This window comes from Saccoglossus kowalevskii, chromosome 15, assembly GCF_978046115.1.
Source record: "Saccoglossus kowalevskii chromosome 15, keSacKowa6.1, whole genome shotgun sequence".
Classification (NCBI taxonomy): Eukaryota; Metazoa; Hemichordata; class Enteropneusta; family Harrimaniidae; genus Saccoglossus; species Saccoglossus kowalevskii.
This window is the reverse complement of record NC_140655.1, coordinates 29,887,689-29,907,588: the sequence shown is the minus strand read 5'-3', so window position 1 is coordinate 29,907,588 and position 19,900 is coordinate 29,887,689. Positions and strand designations below refer to the sequence as shown.

The following is a 19,900-nucleotide window of genomic DNA, read 5'->3' as shown; positions in this document are numbered from 1 at the left end:
AGATACAGGTCTGGACGCACGCACAGACGCACGCACAGACGCACGCACACACGGAGGTCAAAACATAAGTCCCCGTTTTCGGACTTCGTCCGAACGGGGACTAATAAGGTCCTGGTATGTGGGTTTTTTTCGGTCTTTTTTTTAAATATGTATTTAAAAGTTCTCAAATGACATAAGAGAATAGAATAGAATTTAGAAAAGAATAGAATTAGAATATAGAATAGATTAATGTCTATGCTGTCTATCAAACCAGTACGCATTTTCCAGTACATTTTCGATTATGTATTGTATTGTTCAAATGTTTGTATTCATATTTATTTTATAATTATTATTTTTTTAATTTATTAGTAAAACCTATTTTTAACAGTGTTATATACATTCTTTGTTGGTGTTTTATATTCTACTCTATATACATACATGTTAAGTTCATTCACCTGTCATCAATATGTGCATATACTACCAATGCTAGCCTTGACAACAAAGATTGTAAACACATGACGTAAAGTATACAGCATAACCAATTACTTTTTTAAACAATACTTTTAAAGCGAGAGGGTCGTCACCTACGCACGCACAGGAATTGAGTTCCAAGCAAAAATAACAACACACGCTAAAAACGCGAAGGCTTGTGGGTAGTAAACAATGACACGCTATGGCCATCTGACGCATGCACAGGTGACGACTCCCCCGCTTTAATTCGTCATGGAGCACACATCAAAATCGTCTTACACAACATATCACATGTTGCAAGTCTTTAATGAATTATGTTCACTGTTAAAACATATATAGACTAAAGTCTAATTGATAGTACACAATGCACTTTAAAATTCAAGGTGGTGATTTATAGTACATGTGACTCTTAAGGACTGAGTCAATTTATTTAAAAGAATAAATAAAAACTTGAGTAACTGAACTGTTAAAGATGAAATTGCTGTTTTTAATCTTATAACATAATGGTAATATTGAATGTATAAAAGTACAAAATATATCCATGTTTTTGTGAATTAGAATAAATTGATATCTATATTATTCTCCAATAGTAAATAAAACCCGAGGTAAACATTGAAATATTATGGAAGCCATAAAAGTCACTTGTTGGAGTGCTTCAATACATGAACTGTTGAGCTCTTGCAGGTCCAGGTCAGATACAATATAAAATTGTAGAAATTTCACTAATCACCATTAAACCCTGGGACTTGGCTGAAGGGTATACCCAACCTTGAAAATGGGGCTTAGATTTTAGGAAAATTATATAATAAATAATGAACAGGTGAACATATACTAGTGTGAATCAATTGATTTGTTGTAAATGATAAAACAGAAGGATATACTGTAAAATATTTTATTTTATTTTAGCTGGAATTAATTTTCGATGAATAGATTTTGGGGTGTTTTGTATGGAATTTATTTTCACTGTTTTTTGACAAGTTGAATGTAAAATATAGGAAAAATGGTATATTCACTGGATTGTATTTTTCACTGAATCATTTCTTTGGCAAAAATAGCAAATAAATTTCAAGCAGAAATAAAGTATTCCACAGTGACTTGAGAAAGTATGTCTTGTTTCTGCTATTGAGAAGTACCGGGTATTTTCATCTATATATAGGATTTTCCCTGGAAGTACATTAGACATTTGAACACAGTCATTTATATCCCTAAACATTTAACATGCCTGCCAAAAAGTACTAACAGAGCCCTCAAGTATTAAATAGTGAATAATTGCAATACTTAGCTCATGTGAACTTGATACACAAAGAACACAATGACTATTGTGATGACTATTGTATTCCTGTTTCACATGGAGCTCAAAGTGAGCTGCCGTAAATGGCTGCTACAACTCAACAAAATGGCAAATACAAGACAACTGTGTAAAACAACTCAATAAAAAAACAAATCCAGCAGATACGAGATGTCTATGTAAAACTGAACGCAAACCCTTCATCAAAAGCTTCATTGTGAATTGAAACGAGGAAGAAAATTGAATTTTCATGTATAGTAACTTTCAACAAATGAGAATATAAACAAAAGTAGACAACAAAAATAACTGAACATTCTTTTTACATTACATGTGTAATTATTTAGCAGTTATTTCTGAAAAATTCAGCACTTGATAATTCTCTACTCTTTTTCGGTAACATTAACTTTCATCTTTTACTAATATCATTTAAAAATATTAAAATTTGTTTCAAAATTAGTTCTTAAATTACCTTTTTTCCATAGATGCACTTGTGTAGTCTAGACTAAGAGTGAAAACTGCAATATGTTTTGCTAAACTAAACAACGTACATTTAAGACAATAACCGTACCAGTTTCCCATGACTAATCATGACATCAAATACATTTTGTTGATATCATGCTGAACACAAACAACCTGCAGAACAAACATGCACAAATTATTACGTGTTCCTATATTAGATGTAATTCAGGATCATAAATAAATATTTTGCCTAAACCCTATGTGATACACTCATTTTAAGATTACCCATAGATCATTTCAACTGTAAATTTTGTAAATATTCATAAACGTAGATTCAAATTCAAACAAGGTTTGTGCTCTTTTGGATTGCCCTTTTTACATAAATTTAATCAGATTATATCAAATTTCGCTGAAAAAGGTATTGGTAATGTCCAATTCACAGTTGCAGTGATAGATCAGATGGTTTTCAACTGCCATTTTCAGTTTTAAAGTACCGGTAGATTACTACCATTAAAAAAAATAGTCAGAAATCCAACAAGAGGTGTTGGGTTACTATATTGTTCAAAATTTTGAAATATATTGGTTCCTATGGCAGAAAAATTCCATCATATCTGTTGTGGTGACCTATTCTAAAAAAATGTAGTGTTATGAGGGCTACATATGGCTGTCAGGAAAAATTAGAGAATTTTGAATATTAGTATAAGTTATCCATTAAATAATGTGTTTACATGGAATCGTATGGAAAATGTTCCAAAATGGCTGCCTTTTAGATAATTATTTCATCCTCCTTTCTCTGTAAAAACGGTAAATATGAATGATGTGCATGTATGTGAATTATCACAAAATTTTTGTAATGATTTACTATGATAAATTTTGTTCATCTTTTATGTAATGAACTACCTACCTTAAATTGCTTTTTAAACCTTTGAGTGCCAAATTACTTTTTCCGCTCACAATGGGGTAAATTTTTTAATATTTTCTGTAATTTTCACTGAATTAAATCTTGCTATTGGACCAAACAAACATAATGTGAAAATGTCTCGAGTTTTTGATCAAAAAAGTTGAAATTTTCATTCATTTTATCTGTAGAAAAAAGCAGACTACAAATACATGTATTTTATAGATGGCGTCAAAAGGTTAAATATTTATAAGTAAACTGTATCCATGGATAGATTGAAATAAAATACAGCCATAGAATAGTTTAATTATCTCTATATTTTTTTTATTCAACACAAGTTACCTTAAAAAGATTACACAAACAATCAGAAAATTTATGAAAAAGGTAGAAAAAGAGCAAACCATGCACAAGAAACTGGGTTTAAAATTAACTGGGTTTAAATTTAACCAGGGAATTATAGCAATCATATTGAACAAACATCAGAATCATGTCACAGAGTGAGACAATCCAAAGTACCTTGATTGTATGAATTTTTGCTGTAATCTGTCTTTCTACGATGATTATAAGAAAAATACACATGCATATTACTGAGGTGATCACGAGAATACAACTATATTCTGTATATGGCTTAATTAATTATTCACTGGATTTTATTTTCATTTACTCCATTTGTATTAATGAAATGCACTAAATTAAAACCAATTAAATTAAAAATTTATTTTTTATTATTATTTTATTATATCTCAAATCCAGTTAATTTTAATTACCACTGCAGCATCAAATCGGCTAAAATTAAACCATGTATATTAAGTTATGTCTTGCATGTAGTTCTGGATTGATCTCTGATACGTGCCAATCAATTCGATCACCGAATGGCTTCCATTGACTGCCATATTTTTTTTAATATCACATTTATATATTTCCCTGTCATATAAAAACATTATTCACTATTTTTAACTCCAGTAAAACAAAATGATTTGAAGATAACAAGTCTAGTTCATGAAACAGACAATGTACAATTGACAGATGGGTTAACAGGTTATTTCAAAAAAATTAAAACTCCCTTGAGGAGAGTATTTTTAATTTGTCTCAGCCCAGTGGAGTGAATCCTAAACATAGGATTTAAACAGTGGGTAGTATGAGACCAATCCCAAGATAATGCAATGTCATCGATAATAACGTCTGGGTCAGCAAGGGACAATCTCATATATGTGCATGGAATAATAACACCATTATAAAATCTTACTTCTCCTACAGTATCAATCTATTACAAGCCATATCAATCTCTAAACTATTTTCACCCCTAGAACTGTAAAAACGATAATAAACAAAACAATATGGATCATTCTGGGTCATTGATAGGATAGGATATTTTATTTGGCACATACACAATACAGATATAGTGGAAAGTCCAAAATAACACAAACAAAATAAGCTAAAACAATTCAAAAACATGAAAAACAAATTTTGCTAAACTAATCTCTAACTCAAAAATATCCTCTTTAGATAATAGTTGTAGATTAGGGACATAAACGTAGATTGCTGTGAATAAATGATATGTTAGTTATTTCTATTGTAACAAAATACATTATGTAAATTAGGTACCATACTTAGTTATGGGAAGAACACTATCATTGCGTATATTTCCTTTATGTATTAAAATTTAAATTTATCACATTTTTCAGCAAACTTAGGATTAAAACAAAGGTGAGCAATTGCAAAATTTCACCAAGAAGAGATTTTAAAAAATCTTCTCAAAAAATAAACAAAAAATGTACTCTGACCTTATGAAAATATGCGTCTTTAACCACAATTTTTATTTTTTAATTAAACCCATTGAAATCACGCTTCAGTGCATTTAGAGAGCTATTTTACACTCTGCAGCTATTTTTAAAAGACATGGTCTCTATAAGAGTGAAATGAATCAGACTGAGTCTAATGCCACATATTGGAAAAAATTGATGACACATTGATACACTTTTTTATCTAAAATTACATATTGTGGAATATAAAGCATATTGCTGAAAGGCCATTTGTATACAACTTACCACATTCACTATCACAGGTATTACTTGTCTCCTTTACAACTTACCACATTTACTTTCACAGGTATTACTTGTCTCCTTTACAACTTACCACATTCACTATCACAGGCATTACTTGTCTCCTTTACAACTTACCACATTCACTATCACAGGCATTACTTGTCTCCTTTACAACTTACCACATTCACTATCACATGCATTACTTGTCTCCTTTACAACTTACCACATTCACTATCACAGGCATTACTTGTCTCCTTTACAACTTACCACATTCACTATCACAGGCATTACTTGTCTCCTTTACAACCTACCACATTCACTATCACAGGTATTACTTGTCTCCTTTACAACTTACCACATTCACTATCATAGGTATTACTTGTCTCCTTTACAACTTACCACATTCACTATCATACATGTAGGTATTACTTGTCTCCTTTACAACTTACCACATTCACTATCACAGGCATTACTTGTCTCCTTTACAACTTACCACATTCACTATCACAGGCATTACTTGTCTCCTTTACAACTTACCACATTCACTATCACAGGTATTACTTGTCTCCTTTACAACCTACCACATTCACTATCACAGGTATTACTTGTCTCCTTTACAACTTACCACATTCACTATCACAGGCATTACTTGTCTCCTTTATAACTTACCACATTCACTATCACAGGTATTACTTGTCTCCTTTACAACCTACCACATTCACTATCACAGGTATTACTTGTCTCCTTTACAACTTACCACATTCACTTTCACAGGCATTACTTGTCTCCTTTACAACTTACCACATTCACTTTCACAGGCATTACTTGTCTCCTTTACAACTTACCACATTCACTATCACAGGTATTACTTGTCTCCTTTACAACCTACCACATTCACTATCACAGGTATTACTTGTCTCCTTTACAACTTACCACATTCACTATCATAGGTATTACTTGTCTCCTTTACAACTTACCACATTCACTATCATACATGTAGGTATTACTTGTCTCCTTTACAACTTACCACATTCACTATCACAGGCATTACTTGTCTCCTTTACAACTTACCACATTCACTATCACAGGCATTACTTGTCTCCTTTACAACTTACCACATTCACTATCACAGGTATTACTTGTCTCCTTTACAACCTACCACATTCACTATCACAGGTATTACTTGTCTCCTTTACAACTTACCACATTCACTATCACAGGCATTACTTGTCTCCTTTACAACTTACCACATTCACTATCACAGGTATTACTTGTCTCCTTTACAACTTACCACATTCACTATCACAGGCATTACTTGTCTCCTTTACAACTTACCACATTCACTATCACAGGTATTACTTGTCTCCTTTACAACTTACCACATTCACTATCACAGGCATTACTTGTCTCCTTTACAACTTACCACATTCACTATCACAGGCATTACTTGTCTCCTTTACAACTTACCACATTCACTATCACAGGTATTACTTGTCTCCTTTACAACCTACCACATTCACTATCACAGGTATTACTTGTCTCCTTTATAACTTACCACATTCACTATCACAGGTATTACTTGTCTCCTTTACAACCTACCACATTCACTATCACAGGTATTACTTGTCTCCTTTACAACTTACCACATTCACTTTCACAGGCATTACTTGTCTCCTTTACAACTTACCACATTCACTATCACAGGTATTACTTGTCTCCTTTACAACTTACCACATTCACTATCACAGGCATTACTTGTCTCCTTTACAACCTACCACATTCACTATCACAGGCATTACTTGTCTCCTTTACAACTTACCACATTCACTATCACAGGTATTACTTGTCTCCTTTACAACCTACCACATTCACTATCACAGGTATTACTTGTCTCCTTTACAACTTACCACATTCACTATCACAGGCATTACTTGTCTCCTTTACAACTTACCACATTCACTATCACAGGCATTACTTGTCTCCTTTACAACTTACCACATTCACTATCACAGGCATTACTTGTCTCCTTTACAACTTACCACATTCACTATCACAGGCATTACTTGTCTCCTTTACAACTTACCACATTCACTTTCACAGGTATTACTTGTCTCTTTTACAACCTACCACATTCACTTTCACAGGCATTACTTGTCTCCATTACAACCTACCACATTCACTATCACAGGTATTACTTGTCTCCTTTACAACTTACCACATTCACTTTCACAGGCATTACTTGTCTCCTTTACAACTTACCACATTCACTATCACAGGCATTACTTGTCTCCTTTACAACTTACCACATTCACTATCACAGGCATTACTTGTCTCCTTTACAACTTACCACATTCACTATCACAGGCATTACTTGTCTCCTTTACAACTTACCACATTCACTTTCACAGGCATTACTTGTCTCCTTTACAACTTACCACATTCACTATCACAGGCATTACTTGTCTCCTTTACAACTTACCACATTCACTTTCACAGGTATTACTTGTCTCTTTTACAACCTACCACATTCACTATCACAGGTATTACTTGTCTCCTTTACAACTTACCACATTCACTTTCACAGGCATTACTTGTCTCCTTTACAACTTACCACATTCACTATCACAGGTATTACTTGTCTCCTTTACAACTTACCACATTCACTATCACAGGCATTACTTGTCTCCTTTACAACTTACCACATTCACTATCACAGGTATTACTTGTCTCCTTTACAACTTACCACATTCACTTTCACAGGCATTACTTGTCTCCTTTACAACTTACCACATTCACTTTCACAGTCATTACTTGTCTCCTTTACAACTTACCACATTCACTTTCACAGGCATTACTTGTCTCCTTTACAACTTACCACATTCACTATCACAGGCATTACTTGTCTCCTTTACAACTTACCACATTCACTATCACAGGTATTACTTGTCTCCTTTACAACTTACCACATTCACTATCACATGCATTACTTGTCTCCTTTACAACCTACCACATTCACTATCACAGGCATTACTTGTCTCCTTTACAACTTACCACATTCACTATCACAGGTATTACTTGTCTCCTTTACAACCTACCACATTCACTATCACAGGCATTACTTGTCTCCTTTACAACTTACCACATTCACTATCACAGGCATTACTTGTCTCCTTTACAACTTACCACATTCACTATCACAGGCATTACTTGTCTCCTTTACAACTTACCACATTCACTTTCACAGGCATTACTTGTCTCCTTTACAACCTACCACATTCACTATCACAGGTATTACTTGTCTCCTTTACAACTTACCACATTCACTTTCACAGGCATTACTTGTCTCCTTTACAACTTACCACATTCACTTTCACAGGCATTACTTGTCTCCTTTACAACCTACCACATTCACTTTCACAGGCATTACTTGTCTCCTTTACAACTTACCACATTCACTATCACAGGCATTACTTGTCTCCTTTACAACTTACCACATTCACTATCACAGGTATTACTTGTCTCCTTTACAACTTACCACATTTACTTTCACAGGCATTACTTGTCTCCTTTACAACTTACCACATTCACTATCACAGGCATTACTTGTCTCCTTTACAACTTACCACATTCAGTATCACAGGCATTACTTGTCTCCTTTACAACTTACCACATTCACTATCACAGGCATTAATTGTCTCCATTACAACTTACCACATTCACTATCACAGGCATTACTTGTCTCCTTTACAACTTACCACATTCACTATCACAGGCATTACTTGTCTCCTTTACAACTTACCACATTCACTTTCACAGGCATTACTTGTCTCCTTTACAACTTACCACATTCACTTTCACAGGCATTACTTGTCTCCTTTACAACTTACCACATTCACTATCACAGGCATTACTTGTCTCCTTTACAACTTACCACATTCACTATCACAGGCATTACTTGTCTCCTTTACAACTTACCACATTCACTATCACATGCATTACTTGTCTCCTTTACAACTTACCACATTCACTATCACAGGTATTACTTGTCTCCTTTACAACTTACCACATTCACTATCACAGGTATTACTTGTCTCCTTTACAACTTACCACATTCACTTTCACAGGTATTACTTGTCTCCTTTACAACTTACCACATTCACTATCATAGGTATTACTTGTCTCCTTTACAACCTACCACATTCACTATCACAGGTATTACTTGTCTCCTTTACAACTTACCACATTCACTTTCACAGGCATTACTTGTCTCCTTTACAACTTACCACATTCACTATCACAGGCATTACTTGTCTCGTTTACAACTTACCACATTCACTATCACAGGTATTACTTGTCTCCTTTACAACCTACCACATTCACTATCACAGGCATTACTTGTCTCCTTTACAACTTACCACATTCACTTTCATAGGCATTACTTGTCTCCTTTACAACCTACCACATTCACTTTCACAGGCATTACTTGTCTCCTTTACAACTTACCACATTCACTATCACAGGTATTACTTGTCTCCTTTACAACTTACCACATTCACTATCACAGGCATTACTTGTCTCCTTTACAACTTACCACATTCACTATCACAGGCATTACTTGTCTCCTTTACAACTTACCACATTCACTTTCATAGGCATTACTTGTCTCCTTTACAACTTACCACATTCACTTTCACAGGCATTACTTGTCTCTTTTACAACTTACCACATTCACTTTCACAGGCATTACTTGTCTCCTTTACAACTTACCACATTCACTTTCACAGGCATTACTTGTCTCCTTTATAACTTACCACATTCACTATCACAGGTATTACTTGTCTCCTTTACAACCTACCACATTCACTATCACAGGTATTACTTGTCTCCTTTACAACTTACCACATTCACTTTCACAGGCATTACTTGTCTCCTTTACAACTTACCACATTCACTTTCACAGGCATTACTTGTCTCCTTTACAACTTACCACATTCACTATCACAGGTATTACTTGTCTCCTTTACAACCTACCACATTCACTATCACAGGTATTACTTGTCTCCTTTACAACTTACCACATTCACTATCATAGGTATTACTTGTCTCCTTTACAACTTACCACATTCACTATCATACATGTAGGTATTACTTGTCTCCTTTACAACTTACCACATTCACTATCACAGGCATTACTTGTCTCCTTTACAACTTACCACATTCACTATCACAGGCATTACTTGTCTCCTTTACAACTTACCACATTCACTATCACAGGTATTACTTGTCTCCTTTACAACCTACCACATTCACTATCACAGGTATTACTTGTCTCCTTTACAACTTACCACATTCACTATCACAGGCATTACTTGTCTCCTTTACAACTTACCACATTCACTATCACAGGTATTACTTGTCTCCTTTACAACTTACCACATTCACTATCACAGGCATTACTTGTCTCCTTTACAACTTACCACATTCACTATCACAGGTATTACTTGTCTCCTTTACAACTTACCACATTCACTATCACAGGCATTACTTGTCTCCTTTACAACTTACCACATTCACTATCACAGGCATTACTTGTCTCCTTTACAACTTACCACATTCACTATCACAGGTATTACTTGTCTCCTTTACAACCTACCACATTCACTATCACAGGTATTACTTGTCTCCTTTATAACTTACCACATTCACTATCACAGGTATTACTTGTCTCCTTTACAACCTACCACATTCACTATCACAGGTATTACTTGTCTCCTTTACAACTTACCACATTCACTTTCACAGGCATTACTTGTCTCCTTTACAACTTACCACATTCACTATCACAGGTATTACTTGTCTCCTTTACAACTTACCACATTCACTATCACAGGCATTACTTGTCTCCTTTACAACCTACCACATTCACTATCACAGGCATTACTTGTCTCCTTTACAACTTACCACATTCACTATCACAGGTATTACTTGTCTCCTTTACAACCTACCACATTCACTATCACAGGTATTACTTGTCTCCTTTACAACTTACCACATTCACTATCACAGGCATTACTTGTCTCCTTTACAACTTACCACATTCACTATCACAGGCATTACTTGTCTCCTTTACAACTTACCACATTCACTATCACAGGCATTACTTGTCTCCTTTACAACTTACCACATTCACTATCACAGGCATTACTTGTCTCCTTTACAACTTACCACATTCACTTTCACAGGTATTACTTGTCTCTTTTACAACCTACCACATTCACTTTCACAGGCATTACTTGTCTCCATTACAACCTACCACATTCACTATCACAGGTATTACTTGTCTCCTTTACAACTTACCACATTCACTTTCACAGGCATTACTTGTCTCCTTTACAACTTACCACATTCACTATCACAGGCATTACTTGTCTCCTTTACAACTTACCACATTCACTATCACAGGCATTACTTGTCTCCTTTACAACTTACCACATTCACTATCACAGGCATTACTTGTCTCCTTTACAACTTACCACATTCACTTTCACAGGCATTACTTGTCTCCTTTACAACTTACCACATTCACTATCACAGGCATTACTTGTCTCCTTTACAACTTACCACATTCACTTTCACAGGTATTACTTGTCTCTTTTACAACCTACCACATTCACTATCACAGGTATTACTTGTCTCCTTTACAACTTACCACATTCACTTTCACAGGCATTACTTGTCTCCTTTACAACTTACCACATTCACTATCACAGGTATTACTTGTCTCCTTTACAACTTACCACATTCACTATCACAGGCATTACTTGTCTCCTTTACAACTTACCACATTCACTATCACAGGTATTACTTGTCTCCTTTACAACTTACCACATTCACTTTCACAGGCATTACTTGTCTCCTTTACAACTTACCACATTCACTTTCACAGGCATTACTTGTCTCCTTTACAACTTACCACATTCACTTTCACAGGCATTACTTGTCTCCTTTACAACTTACCACATTCACTATCACAGGCATTACTTGTCTCCTTTACAACTTACCACATTCACTATCACAGGTATTACTTGTCTCCTTTACAACTTACCACATTCACTATCACATGCATTACTTGTCTCCTTTACAACCTACCACATTCACTATCACAGGCATTACTTGTCTCCTTTACAACTTACCACATTCACTATCACAGGTATTACTTGTCTCCTTTACAACCTACCACATTCACTATCACAGGCATTACTTGTCTCCTTTACAACTTACCACATTCACTATCACAGGCATTACTTGTCTCCTTTACAACTTACCACATTCACTATCACAGGCATTACTTGTCTCCTTTACAACTTACCACATTCACTTTCACAGGCATTACTTGTCTCCTTTACAACCTACCACATTCACTATCACAGGTATTACTTGTCTCCTTTACAACTTACCACATTCACTTTCACAGGCATTACTTGTCTCCTTTACAACTTACCACATTCACTTTCACAGGCATTACTTGTCTCCTTTACAACCTACCACATTCACTTTCACAGGCATTACTTGTCTCCTTTACAACTTACCACATTCACTATCACAGGCATTACTTGTCTCCTTTACAACTTACCACATTCACTATCACAGGTATTACTTGTCTCCTTTACAACTTACCACATTTACTTTCACAGGCATTACTTGTCTCCTTTACAACTTACCACATTCACTATCACAGGCATTACTTGTCTCCTTTACAACTTACCACATTCAGTATCACAGGCATTACTTGTCTCCTTTACAACTTACCACATTCACTATCACAGGCATTAATTGTCTCCATTACAACTTACCACATTCACTATCACAGGCATTACTTGTCTCCTTTACAACTTACCACATTCACTATCACAGGCATTACTTGTCTCCTTTACAACTTACCACATTCACTTTCACAGGCATTACTTGTCTCCTTTACAACTTACCACATTCACTTTCACAGGCATTACTTGTCTCCTTTACAACTTACCACATTCACTATCACAGGCATTACTTGTCTCCTTTACAACTTACCACATTCACTATCACAGGCATTACTTGTCTCCTTTACAACTTACCACATTCACTATCACATGCATTACTTGTCTCCTTTACAACTTACCACATTCACTATCACAGGTATTACTTGTCTCCTTTACAACTTACCACATTCACTATCACAGGTATTACTTGTCTCCTTTACAACTTACCACATTCACTTTCACAGGTATTACTTGTCTCCTTTACAACTTACCACATTCACTATCATAGGTATTACTTGTCTCCTTTACAACTTACCACATTCACTATCACAGGCATTACTTGTCTCCTTTACAACTTACCACATTCACTTTCACAGGCATTACTTGTCTCCTTTACAACTTACCACATTCACTATCACATGCATTACTTGTCTCCTTTACAACTTACCACATTCACTATCACAGGCATTACTTGTCTCCTTTACAACTTACCACATTCACTATCACAGGCATTACTTGTCTCCTTTACAACTTACCACATTCACTATCACAGGCATTACTTGTCTCCTTTACAACTTACCACATTCACTATCACATGCATTACTTGTCTCCTTTACAACTTACCACATTCACTTTCACAGGCATTACTTGTCTCCTTTACAACTTACCACATTCACTTTCACAGGCATTACTTGTCTCCTTTACAACTTACCACATTCACTATCACAGGTATTGTCTCCTTTACAACTTACCACATTCACTATCACAGGCATTACTTGTCTCCTTTACAACTTACCACATTCACTTTCACAGGAATTACTTGTCTCCTTTACAACTTACCACATTCACTATCACAGGCATTACTTGTCTCCTTTACAACTTACCACATTCACTATCACAGGCATTACTTGTCTCCTTTACAACTTACCACATTCACTATCACAGGTATTACTTGTCTCCTTTACAACTTACCACATTCACTATCACAGGCATTACTTGTCTCCTTTACAACTTACCACATTCACTTTCACAGGCATTACTTGTCTCCTTTACAACTTACCACATTCACTTTCACAGGCATTACTTGTCTCCTTTACAACTTACCACATTCACTTTCACAGGCATTACTTGTCTCCTTTACAACTTACCACATTCACTTTCACAGGCATTACTTGTCTCCTTTACAACTTACCACATTCACTTTCACAGGCATTACTTGTCTCCTTTACAACCTACCACATTCACTATCACAGGTATTGTCTCCTTTACAACTTACCACATTCACTTTCACAGGCATTACTTGTCTCCTTTACAACTTACCACATTCACTTTCACAGGCATTACTTGTCTCCTTTACAACTTACCACATTCACTTTCACAGGCATTACTTGTCTCCTTTACAACCTACCACATTCACTATCACAGGTATTGTCTCCTTTACAACTTACCACATTCACTTTCACAGGCATTATTTGTCTCCTTTACAACTTACCACATTCACTATCATGGGCATTACTGGTTTTCTCCTTTACAACTTACCACATTCACTATCACAGGCATTACATGTACTTGTCTCCTTCACGCATAATTAATTCTATCAGATATGTTGATGACATTTGTTTTCGTTCAATATTTGAGTTACTTGATCTTTGCTGCACTAAAGTTAGTAAAAGTCACTTCCATGGTCAGTCACTATAAAGACTAGTTCACAACTACATTACAAAATCTTAGAAAATTTAAGAAAATCATGAAAATAAGTGTCATTAACAAAACTAAACCAATTAGAATACTCATTCTGAAATTCTTGAATACCATAATTTTTCCCGCCAAAATGTTTGTGTAATATTTATTTTTCTGTAATTTCTTGGTTAATTTTGGATCCGATGAACATAAATTTTTATTGCCCACAGGTATCAATCCGATTATAATCTGATGTGTAGTTTATTTTTGTATATATCGTATATTCATTTCACTTGTACTATTTTGTTTTAAATATTTTGTATTTTTTAAGTTTTTTGTTGGCCACTTGTTGGCTTTCCCAATTACCAAAACTTTTGAAAACAATAAATACTAGATCAAAATAAAATTTAGAAAAATAAATATACAAAAAAAATCCAAAACTAGGATCTTATTTTAATCAGATTGGGTATTTATCTACCTTTGTGAACTATGATACTGGTTATATTATGACATTTAAAGAGGTTATACATAAAAATTATTTTAGAAATGTAATAATAATTACCATTCACAAAATTAAAAGAAGAAGAAATTTCATGCAAAATTATGTTGGATCAAAATTAACAAAGATTACGGTAGTCATCTGGGTATTAAAGCGCCCATATCCGGGCAAACGACCACCCCCAATTTAGATTCAATAAATAAATTGCAGTAATGTCAGGGCATACGCCCAGAAAGTCTTTTTCTACACTTCTAATAAAAAATAACAAAAATGTATTTTTATACAACCAAAAATCAAAATTATTGAACAAAAACTGAAAATGTTTTAATAACAGCAAGATCAGAGTCCATATGGCATGCACAAAATGTACACATCATTGAATGCCAGAATTTGTCCTGTCGTATAGTAGGTGCAACATACTTCCATTATTCATTTGTTAATTTTGCCCTAAACAGACAATTTCTTTTTGCCCAAGGAATACAACACAGAAGAACTGCAATGCATCAAGATGGACAAAAACATAAAAAACCATGGATTCAAAAGCGCAAAAAATCTTGCATTAAAATGTCTGTTTCTTTTTTCATTTTGTGCCATTTGGTTTAGTTGACTTTTTATTTCCTATTGCCTACAACCATTAATCAAAATTATGTTAAGTGACAAAACAGTAACTACAAATCAATTTATTAACCCCACAAAAATCATCTAGTTTTATCTGTTTCTGTTCTCTTTTTCTTAGTAGCTTGGTAAAAATAACAAAAATGTATTTTTTGTTCGTTGTATTAACAGTTGACTTTCTTGCAGTCTGTTGTGACTATTAAAAATAATAAATTGCTTAAAAATAAAGGGTGAACACGAAATAGCCATGAGAGAAAAAATAGGTTATTTCACGTTCTGTCAGGGCACCACTGTTTACGCAATTTACATTTATGTTTCAAGATTTTTTATCAGAATCATAACAATCAGTCTACAAAATGTATATTAAAGCAGAAATGGTAGTTCTCTTTTCGAAATACATCTGGGCCATGCCAAGCTGACAGACAGCGAAATCCATGGATAAACTTCAGGACGAAGCTGCAGAGATTTTGTTGGACGGCGACAGTGATGCCAATTTGGACTTTAATAGTTTTGACTTTGACGAAAATGCAATGAACTTGCAAATAGAGATCTGAGAAATTTCGTAATTTTTACTGTGTCAATTCGTAAATTAATTGTGTTTTTGTGACTACTTTTCATTAAATGAATAAATTCCTACAGATTAGTGATGGTTTCATTTGGGAATATAATATTGGAGAGAGTTTCTTTTCGGTGTGTTTGGTATTTTGTACATACCAAAAGGAACTGTATTTCATCTTCTACATGTATGTCATGCAATAAACTATTGTCTACAAATCCTATTTTCTAATGGCATTTTTGTATGGGTGTGTCTTCCTTTTTCAATGGCTAAATTATGATTACTTGTTCTGAATCTAGTTACAGAAATTTTTTGATTTGTATTTAACACATTTAAGTAGTCTTCAAAATTGTAATTAATTTTTCTTATTTGTCATATTTTCTCGCCAGTAGGAGATAATACTGTTCAATATTGTTCTTGTTTTTCTTTATATTTTGCCATGACAGTGGAGAGGTCATAGGGTTGTTTACGTCTTTTAACATGTTTTTCACACAGGAATATTTTAATAAATTTATGACAAATTTCTCTGTTTTGTTTTATTCTCCATTTATTATTACTTATATTTTCCATCCCCCAAATTTCAGATCCATAAAGAAAAATTGGTTTAATACATACCGTTATATTAAAAAGATGAATATATGTTTGGCAATCTGTTTCTTTTGGCACATACATTTCCTATGTTACACATGTGCATGGCAACAGGTACAAATAGCAACAGTACAGTCTAAGCACAACTTGAAGTCCAAGCTGGTTTTGCCTTTTCATAAAAACTTTTTGAGTAATATTGACCTCAATAATTTAAACATATTCTTTACTAATGCATGTTACTAATATGAGACGTATTTAGACAGATTAGGTCAGACTTTTTTTATTCCTCGTTTCTCGGGTTTTTATAAGGAAATTTCTTTTGAGGAAAGCGAAAAAAAATTAAAATGTTATTCCATGTATAAACTTGTTTCTCATCTGTGCGGACTTGAAGAAAAAAAATGAAGATAAAAATAATATCGATTTAGCAATACATTGAGAGATTACACTGAAATAAAATTTTATTTTTAATTTCATTTAAGGCTCTTGTTCATTCGGCGGGTTCGCGAAACAAGAGATAATAAAAGTCTGACCTTACCTTGCAGGAATTTAGATATTTAGCAGATTTGTAAGCGAGCTGAGCTAGCTTAATGCTGAGTTATGCCCAGACCCCACTGCACGTGCATACAACACAATGAGGACAAATACTGAATTTGAGACAAATAAAAAAAAATCCTGTATTCAAGTCTATTTATAGAACACAATGCTCTTTTATTGAGTTCAAGTTGCTGGTTTTAATATAGAACTCATAGTCAACACTTTACGAATGGGTGAGAAGCACAAAAAAGTGTTGTATTGATTTCCATCTTAGTTTTTCTGAGTAATTGAGAGATGACAGACATGTACGATGAAATACATATACGTGAACATAAAAGGTGTTAGTTCCAACTGTACAACACATGAACAATTGAACTTTGCATGACCAGGCTTGGGTTACCACCGGTGGCTTACAAGTACCTGTACTTGAAACACAACCTTTCAATATTATCTTGAAAATACTGTCTAAATTTTAGATTTTAGGATACAAATGGCTTTCCACATTTTAATTTATGCTTTGGCTGGTGTAATTAATTTCCCTTATGGCACAAAATTGAAGACTCATTCAGATGTATCTTATTCTACGTAGTTTTATTAACAGCAAGATCAGAGTCCATATGGCATGCACAAAATATAGACATCGTTGAAGACCAGAATTTTTCCTGTCGTATAGTAGGTGCAACATATTTGCATTATTCAATTGTTAATTTTGCCTTAAACAGACAATTTCTTTTTTCCTGAGCAATGCAACACAGAAGAATTCCAATGCGCCAAAATGGACAAATATATAAAAAAAATCGAAGAATCAAATAGCGGTAAATGAGAAAAAAAATCTTGCATTAAAATATTTATGTTTTTTGGTTTGTTGTTTTAGTTGACTTTTATTTCCTATTGCCTAATACAACCAAAAATCAAAATTATTGAATAAAAACTGAAAATGTTTGAATAACAGCAAGATCAGAGTCCATATGGCATGCACAAAATGTACACCTCATTGAATGCCAGAATTTGTCCTGTCGTGACTTTTTATTTCCTATGGCCTACAACCATTAATCAAAATTATGTTACGAGTAAGTGACAAAACTGCAAATCAATTTATTAACCCCACAAAAATCATCTAGTTTTATCTGTTTCTGTTCTCTTTTTCTTAGTAGCTTGGTAACAGCTAGACATTGATGCTAATTTGAAGTGTGCGGCAACCAGTCTTCCAGACCAATTATCACATGTTTCGGAAGCAAGGCAGTACTATACTATAAATAATACACCACTGGGTAAACAGTCAGCTCTAGGAGTCAAATGCAGAATCCCCCTGAATGTGAAGCAACCATGTTATTAAGCCACTGTACCATCGCTCAGATTTATGTTTTCTAACTACACAACAACAATATTTACAAAATCTACAGAGCACATGGCCTACACTTAATGGTATTTTGAGAGTGCCCAATTTCAAGATCAAAAAAGAAAATCCATATTTGTCTGGTTCAAGAAGTACTTGCATCCATACAATGTATTGTTTGATTATGGCTTGAATAAGAAAAATAGTAATTTAATAATGCTACACTGTGGGTTGTTTTTAAGATCAATCTGTTTTTAAAAAGAATTCCAGAAATACAGTGTTGAACGGTGACGTCACAATTTAGACATTCACCTGCTTTTCCGCGGTGTTTGCATGATCACCGGTAATGGCTTCTTCAAATTTGCAAACAGGGCGGATTTTTTCAACACAGAGATCTGCGATATGTCTAGTTTGGATTACAATCCTTCAAGTCTTGCGGGGTAGCTGTGTTTGAGTCCGGGGTTTGAATGTAACAGAACGACTGGTCATTGGTCGTACATAATACATTGCACTTGTTTGTTTTTCTGTGAAGAGAGCCACCGGCTGGCTGTACAACCAAAACTCGATAGAAACACTGACATAATAATGTAGTCGAATTTTTCACAAGAAGAGTGGTAATAACTCACTCCAAATCGGGGTCATATTATTACAGACCAGCTGAGCGAGTCGGCCGCCATAAACACACCACATAGGTTAATTCATAATAATGAATAACAACATAGACATTCAGCTGAAATAAAACAGCAAAGTTAGTAGTGCGACTTACCTGGGAGACTTAAAATACGCTTTCAGGATTCCCGTAGTTGAATTGAGAGACCATGAAATGAGAAAAACGGGTAAATTCGCTAACACAGGGCCATTCCACGAAGGTACCTCTCGAATCTATCGCCTTTGTAAGTCTTACTTTCTCTTCCCGGCAGCGCCACCACCG

The 19,900-nt window shown here is 34.4% G+C and overlaps 1 protein-coding gene across 1 annotated transcript in view; it reads right to left on the bottom strand.

Moving 5' to 3' along the window:
• LOC102806037 (protein dispatched homolog 3-like) overlaps window positions 1-19,900 on the bottom strand; it is a 62,627-nt gene extending 42,727 nt beyond the window's left edge. Inside the window, exon 1 of the mRNA XM_085490702.1 lies at window positions 19,736-19,900. The gene's annotated coding sequence lies outside the window, so the exon portion shown is untranslated. The remainder of the gene's footprint in view (window positions 1-19,735) is intronic.